This window comes from Prenolepis imparis, unplaced genomic scaffold (genome assembly GCF_030444845.1).
Source record: "Prenolepis imparis isolate NDT839.2.m4 unplaced genomic scaffold, iyPreImpa1.0 SCAF_11, whole genome shotgun sequence".
Taxonomy (NCBI): domain Eukaryota; kingdom Metazoa; phylum Arthropoda; class Insecta; order Hymenoptera; family Formicidae; genus Prenolepis; species Prenolepis imparis.
The window spans coordinates 14,312,178-14,325,419 of record NW_028141169.1 but is presented as its reverse complement, the minus strand read 5'-3'; the positions used below and the strand labels follow the sequence as shown (position 1 = coordinate 14,325,419).

The following is a 13,242-nucleotide window of genomic DNA, read 5'->3' as shown; positions in this document are numbered from 1 at the left end:
TATGTATTACATACTAATTGAGAAAATTGCGACAAGATACAAACAACACTATAGAAAAACGATAAAAAGATTAAATTTTGAGTAGCAGTGAAATAACCAAAGTACTTTCTTGTGTGTCTTTTTAACTAATTTCGCATTTCAACTTTTCGTTTATTTTTAAATGTTGTTTGCTTAAATGTTTATGACAAAGTTATCAGATTACGATACAATTTGATAGAAAGCAATTTCTAGTAAAGATCTGTGTCTAAATAATAATATTTAAAATATCTAAAATATCTAAAATATATTTATATAAATATATTTGTATATTTCCTTATTTTATCTAAAGTCTAACAATAAATATGAAAAAGAAAAAGGTACTTTACATCCGTGTTGTTTATTCTCTGTTTTTCTATTGTTTCATTTTTTTTTTTTTTTGCATTGCGTACTTACAATTTTACGGTTATATTTGCATGATCATATTACCATACATAGAATAAAAAACTCACTTATTTATTAGTTCACTTATTTACGATTATATAAATAAGAAGTCGGAAACACAGAGGAAAAACAATAGAAAATCGGTAAGTTTGATTGTAATCATTAATTATGAATTACTTAAGAGCAGTAATTCCGGAATATGAAATAAAATGTTATTAGTGATATTATTTCTACTTGCTACTATAATACTTCTGCAACTTACAATTGCATTACAGTTTACAAGATTGCAAAATATTTGAAAGATTTTATGCCATACTAGTGCGATATATTTGTACATATACAAATTTTTCAACAAATGTTAAGCTAAAATTTTAGCTGTAATAAACAGAATTAAGATACTGCTCGATCAACATACCTAGTATTGTGCTTAGATGATTTAAAAATTAGCTAGATAAAGATGAGATAAAAATATATAAATTTATCTTAAATAAGATGAAGTTGATTTTGTTTGAAATATATCTAAATAAAAGATAAAATTATGTGGCGATTCATTTAGATAACTTCCAGATAATATTATTTTTTGAGCGCTTATGTAAACACAGTTATAAAAAAAATGTAAATTATAAAAGGGATATATTCATATTTTTATTTGTAAGTTTTCATCGCTTACTGCTTAAATTCTACTACTTAAGTATTTTTATGTGCTATGAAACTTTAAACCAAATTATCTGAACATTATTCTAGATAATTTAGTAAAGATAACATTTTTTTTTCATCTAAGATGCAGATATAGATAATACATATTTTTATTATCTATATAAAGATAAGATAATGCAAAAATTTTATCTAGATGATCATCTATATAATTTTATTTAGATAACAGCAAACACTGAACATACCTCAAACGCTTCGGCAGCCTAGCTCGATTTTTGGCGTTTGTGAAATCAGCTCCTAGCTGAGTAGCTTTTGCAAAACTACTCTCTCTCGATGGACACCCACGGGATATGTGTAATTCGAAGTTCAGGCGCAGAATATCCACACGGATTTCGAATCCGATTCTGTGGTTAGCTTATTCAGGCTTTGGGGTACGCAATTGGAAATAGATCGGACATGCCGACCTGCTGACAAGGAAAGTGGATAATAGAGAAAGCTCTTCCTCGGGTGCAGTAACGTACTACTAACGCGGCACCCCTTCAGAGAGGAAATCCGGTATTGACGTAATTAGACTACATCGGCATACTAGACGTTTCACGTGCCGTGACACTATCCGTTCAAGGTATACCAGTAGATTCCGTCCTGCTGACTCATATCTCCACCATGGTTAGATCGACCGTAATTTCATCCTTTGGATTAACTGGAAATTAAGTTGACGATCGATATGGAATATGTAATGTAGAAGCCAAGTCTAGCCGCGCACACATGAATTCTCAATACTTATTTAATACCAAAAGTAATATCTAGATAAAAGCGGAATCATATTATAATATTTGCATCTTCGAAAATTCTTTAAAATTGGTAAAAGAAAGATTATTATTTTCTATTATAAATATTTACATCTACGCTTTCTACTAGTTCTGATTAGATCTTTTTTCTATTAGAAAATATTCTTTCGAAAATTCCTTAGAATAAAAATTTCTTCTTCTCAGAAAGACGTTTCGAGATCTAATTTGATAGGTGTTTAATAAATTTTTAACGAGAAAAAAATATCACAAATTATGTGTGTGATGTGCTATAATCAATATAATTTAATCGAAATATTGATGTTTGAAAATTTCATTTATTTATTTTTATTTTTTTTTTGAAAAAATATATTAAGATTTTAAAATTTTTGGCAAGAGGTCATTTTTATAGAGATTTTTATTAAATGTTTTAATATAACAAATCTACCGTCAACTAATCGAAACTCTCGAGGCGAGTCGAAACGTTTTCTTTAAATGACGATATTTTGTAAAATATTCACTATTTTGTATCTTAATACCTATCAAAATAAAGTTTTTTTTTTCGATATACAAAGTGTTTTTGTGTATGAGCTTATCGTGACGTGTTCTATATTACGAGTTCAAAACAAAAATTTCGGAAAAACATGCTAACTTTTATTTTGTTCTCAGACAGTAGACGGCGTATGAGATTAGTGCTCATTTTTATAGGAAATTTCATTGTGAAAAAAGTGGCAGATTATAAATTCAAAAATAGTAATTAAATTAAAAAGTTTTAAGTTATGACGCTTTAAGTGAAACGCCATGAAATACTGGGACGAGTCAGAATGTTATTTAATTGATAATAAGTCAAAAAAACTTATTGTTAGTTAAATTACTTACTATATATATACAATACAACTGATTAAAAAATAATTTAATTTTAATTTCAATATAAATTAGATATTTAATATATCTAATAGATATAAAAATATTGCCTTTATTTTAATCACACAAACATTGTATTTTGAAGAAAGCATGCAAATGATCAAGTGCTCGTGGTAAAGTGATAAAGATTATTCCACTTAAAAAATTATGAGGAAAAAGATATTTTTATTGTGCCAGAACTGTTAAATTAAAATTAATTATGTTAAAAATACTAATTTAGTATAAAAATTTATAAAATTTATAATTTAATTTTGTTATTAAATTTACATTAAAAAAATTTCTGTTTAATAAATTTTGTCATAAATATTCATAAAAATTGAAAAACATTTTTTTCACTTTTTCCATCACTTCCATCTTTTCATCTCCCAAAACTTTTTTTACACAAAAAATATAGTTGGAATATTGTTTCTATCTATATATATAGTATGATAATATAGTATTATAGTATATGATATATATATATATATATATATATATAATATATAGTATGATAATTAAAGAGTAAACACAAAAAACGCATTTTATTCATACATTTACAAAGCCATTTTGACTCGCCCCGAATTCATATTTCTTGCATTGTTTTATTTAATGCTTTGAAACTCACGAATGGTTCTATTAATTTGGATCACACTTTCATACAATATTTAGAAAAGATAACAGAATAATTTAGTGACTAAAAAGTGTAGCTAAAATAAGCGGTTTTGGTTTCACAGCTTTTCAAAGTTCAGAAATAGACCTTTTCGTTTCGACTCGCCCCGGTTGACGGTAATTTTAATTTAATCACAAATGGATTTGGATTAGGTTAGAATTTTGTTGGAGTGGGATGCAGAGGGAGAGGGGTTCCGCCCAGGAAAATTTTCACTTTAAAATACATACACACATAATATTAAATTATTCCACTAAATGAATATAAGGGAAAATATGCTGAATTGTATCCCCTAATTAAAATTGAAATAAAATTCAAAGAAATGACAAAATTTTTTATTCATTTGAAACTATGATTCTTTGTCAACGATATACGCTAAACATTAACACAAAATCACTGTTCCACATCGTAAATTAATAATTTTAAAAAAGTAGTATTTGATACGATTTACAATACCGGTTTGTTAAATTGTACCCATGAGTTTTTAAATCGTACCTCTAACGATAAAATTAAAAAGTTGTAACAAAAATAAAGTTTCATTTTTTACAAATGTCTTCACAAGTGACATGTCACAGCTGTCTGGAATCGATTTGATTCTCTTTCAAATATTGTTAAACACAAAAATCTAACAGACACGTATTTTTTTATATGTGCGAATTTTGAGGTTTAAAGGGTGAAACACCCCTTTGAGAAAACAGTATTTTTCTTTTAAGGTTGAATATCGTTGAAACTATAAGAGGTAGAAAAAAATGTTAAACGAAAGTTTAATTGCTTGAAAAGTACTTTGTAGTTATAAGAAAACATTTTTTTATTTTTTTTCTAAAAACTCCCAACACCCAATTTTTTCAAAATAATAAATTTTTTTTTTCGCCGAATTAAAAGTTTATTATTTTCCAAATTCAACCATATACAATAAAATTACAACAGGATTAAATAAGATAAAAAAATGCTAATAATAAGCTTAATTTTGCTTATCTTTTTCAATGTGTAGCTTAGGCACGGAATGCTGAATATTACATGAAAATCATATAAAATAAAATTATGAACCCCACTCATCAACGGATCGCTTGAGAAGAAAACAAACATTGCGGCATTCGAGTGAGACTAGATAACAACAGCGTTAACACCTTAAAATATTTTAACTCTGTTTAATAAATACAGCAGAGGTACGATTTAACGGTAGTATACTTTCCCCTACATAATATCATCAATTGTTATCGCGAAAGTAGTGCTGTTATTGCGAGTTTTAAAAATCGATATCTCGAAAACTATGAATCATAGCGCATTGTGGTTTGCGGCATTCTTCTTTTGATAAAAAATCCTATGAAAATGACCTAATCAAATTGAGACTTGAATTAAATAAATAGATAAATTTTAATTTAATATTGAATATATTGTAAAAATTATTTATACCAGTAATTTGTGAGATAGAAAGATTTTAGATTGATTTTTTAAGTGCAGGCTAAGTTTAGACGATCGTCTTTCAGGAAGTCGCGCGTGCGATAGTAGTGATCGCGTATTTTAAATTTTACTGATGCTAGGCATAAGATTGTGCGCGTGTTCTCCGCACATTATCGTGCACAATGTTATAATATCGCGAAGTAACGATCCATTTTCCTTTTTTAAAAGTATGCTAAATCGATATTCGAATGTTATTGCTTTTTTTACGAGACAATTTGGAATACGATTGTTTCTTTGTGTTTACTTCATGAACAGCTGTTATTGCTCTGGACTAGTGTATTTTAATAGTTCAAAGAGAGTTAGTAACAGTATAAATATCTTTTGATTGTAAATTTAATGTACTGCTTTTGAAGAACGAAAAGATTTTAATACATTTTTCTTTGAGTTTACAATGGATAAACTTCAAATCGAGTTGAATGGTTATTATTGTAAAAATTGCGAATTTTGACAGCTTGAATTAAAGGCTTAGCAGTGAATAATTTTATGTGATTTCAGTTTTTAAATATAAATTTTGTATCAAAAATATCTTTGAAATATGAAAATGATCGGATAAATGTTATAAAAACTTGTATAAAAACTTGTACAGCACAGATTACTGTGATCTTGACATATGGAGAGTTTACTCCTGAATGAACATGCACTTTTAGAACCGCCCTTTTTGGTTTTTCAGATATGTTATATTAAAATTTAATCATTTTTAAACTACGTGTGAGTACATATACAGGGTGTTAAAAAAATCCATTCAATAAGATTCATGCATCATATGGTATATAGTACACAATACTAAGTAAAAAGTCTTAGTAAATATAATACAACATAGGTTGAAAACTCAATCGTTTCAGAGATATAAACAATTTTATATATTACTATCATGACTAATTAGTGGCTTGTACGTGTCGTATATGAAAGTTTACCTCGATGTTTACAAATCTATTTACAAAAGGTCAGTGTTTGCTGTTATCTAAATAAAATTATAAAGATGATCATTTAGATAAAATTTTGGCGTCATCTTATCTTCATGTAGATAATAAAAATATGTATTATCTATATCTGCATCTTATAGATGAAAAAAAATCTTTACTAAATTATCTAGAATAATGTTCAGATAATTTGGTTTAAAGTTTCATACCACATAAAAATACTTAAGTAGTAGAACTTAAGCAATAAGCGATAAAAACTTACAAATAAAAGTATGAATATATTTTTATATCCTTTTTATAATTTACATTTTTTTTATAACTGTGTTTACATAAGCGGTCTTAAAAATAATATTATCTGGAAGTTATTTAAATAAATCGCGATATAATTTTATCTTTTATCTAGATATATTTAAAACAAAATCATCTTTATCTTATCTAAGATGAATTTACATATTTTTATCTCATCTTTATCTAGCTAATTTTAAAATCATCTAAGCACAATACTGGTTTGGTTCCATATGTCCTCCTTCCATTATAATGCATGCTTGGCATCTTCTTCTTACAAAGTTATGTGCTTGTCAAATAATCTAACAAAGACCTGAAATTTTCGAGAATTCTCAACTCTTAGAAGAAGATCTCAAGCGTGCATTGTAATAGAAGGAGAACATGAAAATCGCAAATATAACTTGTATTACTTAATTTTTATCAAATATAACGAACATTAATTTAATCTTGGATTAAATTTCTTTAAAGGTAGGTTAAGGTTATCTTATTTTTTTAAATAGAAATATCTTTTATTTTTTATTGCATATTCTCTCATAGAAGTCGAATGATTTCGAAAAACTAATCATAGAATGCAATTCTTGATATAATGACATATAAAATAAAACAGATAGAACTTATGCCGATAAAGTATACTATTATTTGATTTATATCCAATTTTCTTGAATTTACCAAAAAATTGATTTTGTGAATAATCAAAGCCACAACCTCAAGAACTATACTTTGGTTTCATTTATCATTTATACAGATATTTTGAATACAAAAATTCTTTTTTTGACAAACACAATGACAAACACAAATTTTCAAAAATAAGACATGATAGATAACATTGATTTGGAAATTTTGTTTTGTACTAAATTTCTGTCTGTAGAGAATATATTTTTTTATAAAACAATTAATTAATTAAACAAAGGCTCGTATATTGTAACACAAATTAAATTATTATAAAAGACCAAATGTGACGAGCAGTTTTTTGGATGACAATAATATCAAGAACGTGTGTATATTATATTCTATTTAATATCTATAGACGTTTCGAGTTTACTTAGTCTTTTTCAATATAAACGATAAGAAAATAATAATAAAATAATCAATAAGTTACAGTATAAAAAATCATCGTGAAGGTTGTTTCGACTTAAACATAACAAATTTAAAATTGAGATAGATTCGTTAGGAAATAGAACATTGTTAGTGACGCAGTTCCATATAGATCGGTCAGATTACTTGATAATGAACGACTCCCCCTGAACATCAACGTCTCTCGTCATTTTTTGATAACAATATTAGGGCACATTGAGTTTTAATAAAAAGAAAAATTCATCGTTGTGAACCGAGAAGTTGTCCTTTTTAAGGTGTCCATATTTTAATATTGTAGTTCTTATAAGCTGTTAATGAATGAAACAAAAGACCATCAGTGCAACAGAATCATTATAAAATCCGCAATCTGACTTACAATTGTGTAGAAAGATGTCCGCACACACATTACAATTATTGTATAAGATCACACTCCTATCAAGTCTCAACATTGACTGGTGATGTGTATTAGTGAGAACTAAGTTCGATGTGTAAATAGTAACTAGCAAACAGTATTCTAGTAACAAACCAAGACACTATGTTTTCGACAATTCTCCAATAATATCAAAGTATGTGCAGTCAAACAATTCGGTGTCAGTTTTTAAATTGATTCCATTTTTTTGTTCTTTAATATGAATCATTTCTGAAATTAGTCTCTTATGATAGTTATTTTCCATGTCTAATATTTTTACTTTGTTCCAATTAAACGAGTGTTGTAAGTTAGTAATATGTTGTGAGACCACCGAATGACTTGTAGAATCAAGTTTGATGTTGTTCATATGTTCCTTGATTCTAGTATGCAATTGTCTTTTTGTTTGACCTACATATGAAGCGCTACAATTGTTACAATTAATTTTATATATTACATTGCTATTAGAAGGTTGATTATTTTTATCTTTTTGTGTCTTTATGATTTTATCAAGTTTGTTGAGGCACCGGTAACCCACCGTAAAATCTGATCTCTTGATTGAAGATGCAACTAGTTCAGAAATATTCTTAATATATGGAATCACGAAATAGTTCTTTTTAATTTCAGTTTCTGTATATTCATGTTCTTTGTCTTTGTTTTATTGTTTGTGATTATTTTAATTCTTCGATTGATAGTTTCAAAGATCAAATGTAGCGGATATCCATTATCCAACAAAATGTTAATAACAATTTCAAGGTTCTTTCTGTGGAAATGAGGATGTGACAGAAGCATTGCTCTATCTACCAAATTATATATAGTCCCTAATTTGTGGCATATAGGGTGATTAGAGAAAAATGAAAGCAATCTTCCAGAGAAAGTTTCCTTTCTATGCCAATCTATATGAATTGAATTATTAATTATTTTAATCGATAAATCTAAAAAGCTTATGCTCCTGTCCACCTCGTATTCAATTGTAAACTGTAATCTTTCATGGTAATTATTAAAATTATTTACAATTGTTGTGACTTGGTTTTCAGGCGCAGTTAATATTATGTCGTCGACATATCTGTAATAAAATAATATATTCGCGTCGCAAGTGTATAGTATTGATCCTCTAAATCTTGCATTACAAGATCAGCAATAATCGGTGATAATGGGGATCCCATGGGGGTTCTGAATGTTTGCTTGTAGATCTTATCATTGAACGTGAAAAATGTCGAGGTTAAGATGAATTTAATTGTTGAGATAAATTCATTCTGTGGAATACAAGTGTGTGTTGCAATGTATTTCCATCTTTTATTGATGCTGTCAAATGCAAGATCAAGAGGAATGTTTGTGAAAAGCGACTTTACATCCAAAGATATAACAATGTTCGATGTTCGCAATGTCCTTCCAGATAGTATGTTGCACAATTCGTAACTATTGTTAACATGGCTTTTTGCACGAGGGATACTCGAAGATAATATTTTATGCATAAAATTAGCAATGGAATATAAGGCTGTATTAATCGAGGAAACGATGTTTCTAAAAGGAATATTGTTCTTGTGAATTTTCGGTAGGCCGTATGCCTTTGGTAGGAGAGAGTCACTAGATCGTAAACCATAAAATTCTTTTTTTGAAATATACTCCTTCTTTAACCAATTTTTTAATTTGTTATTGAGATCTCTTTCAATTTTTAAGGCTGGGTTTTTTTGCATGACAGAATACGTGTTGTTGTCATTTAATAAATCCTCTACTTTATTAATATAATATTCTTTGTTCATAGCGACTGTGACATTACCTTTGTCCGCTCGTGTGAAGATAATGTTAGGGTTATGGTGATGAAATTCAATTGTGGATTTATACATTTGATATAATTTATCCTGTGTCCAATCCTTCTGCAATCGGTTGTGTAGGAAACGGGAAAATTGTGGGATGATGGTGTTCCTAATCCCCCTTAAATTAGTCATATTATTTCTTTTGGAATTGCCTTCGAGATCTTTAATGAATTCATAAATCGCTGTTCTTTTATTGTTAAAAGTAGGAAGGCTAAATTTACCACCGAGCTGTAAAAGATTGGATACACAAGTAGGGATGTCCGTGTCAGTCAAATTAATAAACCATTTGTTATTCGTCTGAATATTTTTTTATATTCTCCCCAAACTCTAATATTATATCAGTTTTTTTTTAATAAATGACATTTTAAACAAATATTAAATTATATAGTTATAAATTTTAAACAGTGTTTGTATGATTGCACAATAAAATATTATATATGACTAAATTACATATTACAATTAATAAATGTTTAAGCTTCTTTTTCTAAGGGAGACAGGAAGATTAATTTTATTTAAAAATAAAATCTCAAATTGAAATTTATTCAATTTCTTATTATTACTATTATTAATATTATGCCAAAGAAAATTTGTGCCCTGTGCACAATTAATCAGTTTCAATGAAAATTAATTCTTCCTTGAAACTGACGCATTACCATCTGCGTCTGGTTTTTTTTAGCCCGTTGAAATTTAAATGTATGTATTTTACATTGTGAGAGCCTTTCTAAAGTCTTAGTTGTTAATTTTATTTCAATTAAAATCTATGATTAATTAGTTTTTCTATTTTAATTATTTATTCTTTATTTAAAATAAAAATAAATAAGATTTGAAACTATAGACAAGCACATATATTACAGAATTATAAAAATCTATAAAAAGAACATTAGGTGTATGATTGCATTACTCAAGAAAATTCAAAAGAGCGGGCATATTTTATTATCAAATCTATACTAACTTACTATATACATGCGAAGTATAACGAAAATTTAATGAGCTACTTCCATTATTGTTTAATTAGCTCTGAGATACGCAGAGAAGTTCGCAAGTTTCTATTAATATATAAATATCTTACTCCATACACTTAATTCATCAGTTAATAAATATAACCGTGCAAAATTAAGAAAGAAATGCTTCATTTACTTTGTTTCAAGATTTATATAAAATATAGATTTTTCATGTGTTGCGCTAAAATATTAAAAGTTTGACGATACAATATATGAAACCTTTCAGTTATCTTGTACCACATCGCAAAAGAAATTATAATTCAATGTTGCAAAAATATTTTAAAAATATATAATTGTACAGTTGCAGTAAATTAGCCAACAATTATTCTGTTAAACTGCAAAAATATTATATAAAAAAATATATAAAATTTATATATTATATATTACAATACAATAATTGTTACAAATACAAATCGTTTGTCAGGTGATATTTAAAGGTGGTATTTAAAACTTTATGTACCTGTGTACAGAGAAAAATGTTTTTTTTACAATTGATATTTCTATTTATCTGATATATTTGTTCTATTAAACATAATAATCTTATATGGAATATTATTTTCTTAATAAGAATTTTATAATTTTTTATATTAAATTATATAAATTGACAAAAAAAAATTATTGGAGAGAGGGAGAGGGAGAGGGAGAGGGAATGAGAGGGAAAGGGAGAGGGGAGAGGGGAGAGAGAGAGAGAACGCTTTTTAATTTAATATTTTATTTAATTATATGTAATTTGTAACAAAATAAAACTTTTCTTTGCAATATTTAAACATTTTTAAAAACAACCGTAATAAGAATTTTGATTAAAAATTTGAAAACATATTGCGTCATTTATAATCTAAAAATGATCAAAGAATGAGGTAATAAGTATGTCTATACATATGGTCATAGATATTTATATGATACTGACTGAGCGTTTCTGTTAAAGACTTAAAGACAACATTAGATATAAGATAGTATAATCTAAAAATTCTTTACAAAAAAAAAACGCCAAGTATATATAAGAAAATTCCAAATTGTGTGTAAAATTTTACAAATATGCCTTTATAAAAACTTTTCTAGTAAAAGGCATTTTTTAAAAAGACTTCACGCATACAAAACAATGTTTAAAAATAAACATACACATACAAAATCAAAGTTTGAAAATAAGGCTTAAAAATATATTTAGTAATATGCAGCTCGGAAAATAAATATAAAATCAAAGCTATACTCAACTAGATATAAATAGTGTATTAATTTTTACAGATTATTATCTGATCTGATATAAAATTTATTACAGAATCATTTTTGTAAATAATGTTATCATCTGTATAGTCAAAACAATTTAGATTCGACATGGAAGTGATTATAGTGACAACAAAACTTGGCGTGCCTGAGTCGGAGCATTAAAATGACATAAATTTTCTAATAAGATTGCTTAAAAATTAAATTATAAAATTTATTTGTAATAAATAAGATTTCTGTTTTGTGTTATTTTATCTATACAGTAGCTTCAAAATTCTCAAATTATATACACATACATCATTTCTCCAGTAACTAAATGTGATACTGTTGTTAACGGTCATATCACGTTGTTGAAGCACCAGTTCTCGTCCGATCACTGAAGTTAAGCAACGTTGAGCATGGTTAGTACTTAGATGGGTGACCGCTTGGGAACACCATGTACTGTTGGCACCATTTTTTTTTTGTTATTCAAAGCTTATCAATAATAAGATATATTTTTTATTTCAAATTGTACATATTTTTTATGTAAAAATCTGTAATTTTTATAATTATTTCGGTAAAAATTGCATTAAAACATTAATTTATAATTTTTATCTTTGTAATTTTAATTTTTATTTTAAACAGAAAATAATCGTGCGGTTGTGTAATAAAAACTTATCATCATGATATAGTTACATATTAGGGCATTAAAATTTGACATGCAATAAACTGTAATATGCATTAGTAAATTTATGTATATAACAAATAAAATTATCAATTATCTGTATATAAATAAAATAAATATAAAATTAATCAAAATTACACTGCCTTAGCATAATATAACATAATATAGAATAAAACATAAAATATAAACAAATTAAAATTCTAAAATTTTTATTTTAAGAATATATTACAAGCCTATCAAATAAAGTTTGAAATATAAAAATATAAGAGAAGAATAGCATAATAAATTACATCGTTCAATGTGGAATATTTTTAAACACAAAACAAAAATCTTATTTATTACTTTACAAATTTCACAGATTAATTTTTAAGCAAACTTATTAGAAAATTTATGTCATTTTAAATAAAAAAAAATTGCGCCAAGTGAAAGTAAAAATTTGTATATTATTTTATTCAAAATAGATGTTTTATTAATTTCTTATATATACTATAAATATAACGATATAAATAATACTGTAAAAAACTATTTATATAATTAAAGACCTGGATTTACGCTAGAAATTGCAAATTCATATAAAGTATTTATAATTATGTTTATAATTATAATTATGTTTATAATTATAAACTATGTATAATTATATATACAGGGTGTCCCATAATTCGCGAACCACCCGTCAGTTGCAGGTAGAGCATGTTGAACTGAATAGAAAAGTCCTCTACCATTTTGCGATTTTCGCAATAATTAATGAGAAATAAATTAAAGAAGATCAGCCAATTCGCGTGACGACGGCGAGAAAAGACAGCCCAGTTTCATATCGTTACTAAGCATGCGGCGAAAAGAAACAGTATAATGTTACACGGTTGCTAAGCGCGCGATGAAGCGGGGAGGAGCGCTTTACAAAAGACAGTAACTACATACGAGTAGCGCTAACTCTGAACCCCCGAGTGGGCTGTCTCTTCTCGCT

The 13,242-nt window shown here is 26.9% G+C and overlaps 1 non-coding gene across 1 annotated transcript; it reads left to right on the top strand.

The window, feature by feature from the left end:
- The first annotated feature begins 11,943 nt into the window (after positions 1-11,943).
- LOC145943333 (5S ribosomal RNA) lies at positions 11,944-12,064 on the top strand. The gene has a single exon (XR_014426501.1). It is a non-coding gene; the product is annotated as a 5S ribosomal RNA (ribosomal RNA).
- Positions 12,065-13,242: the final 1,178 nt, after the last annotated feature.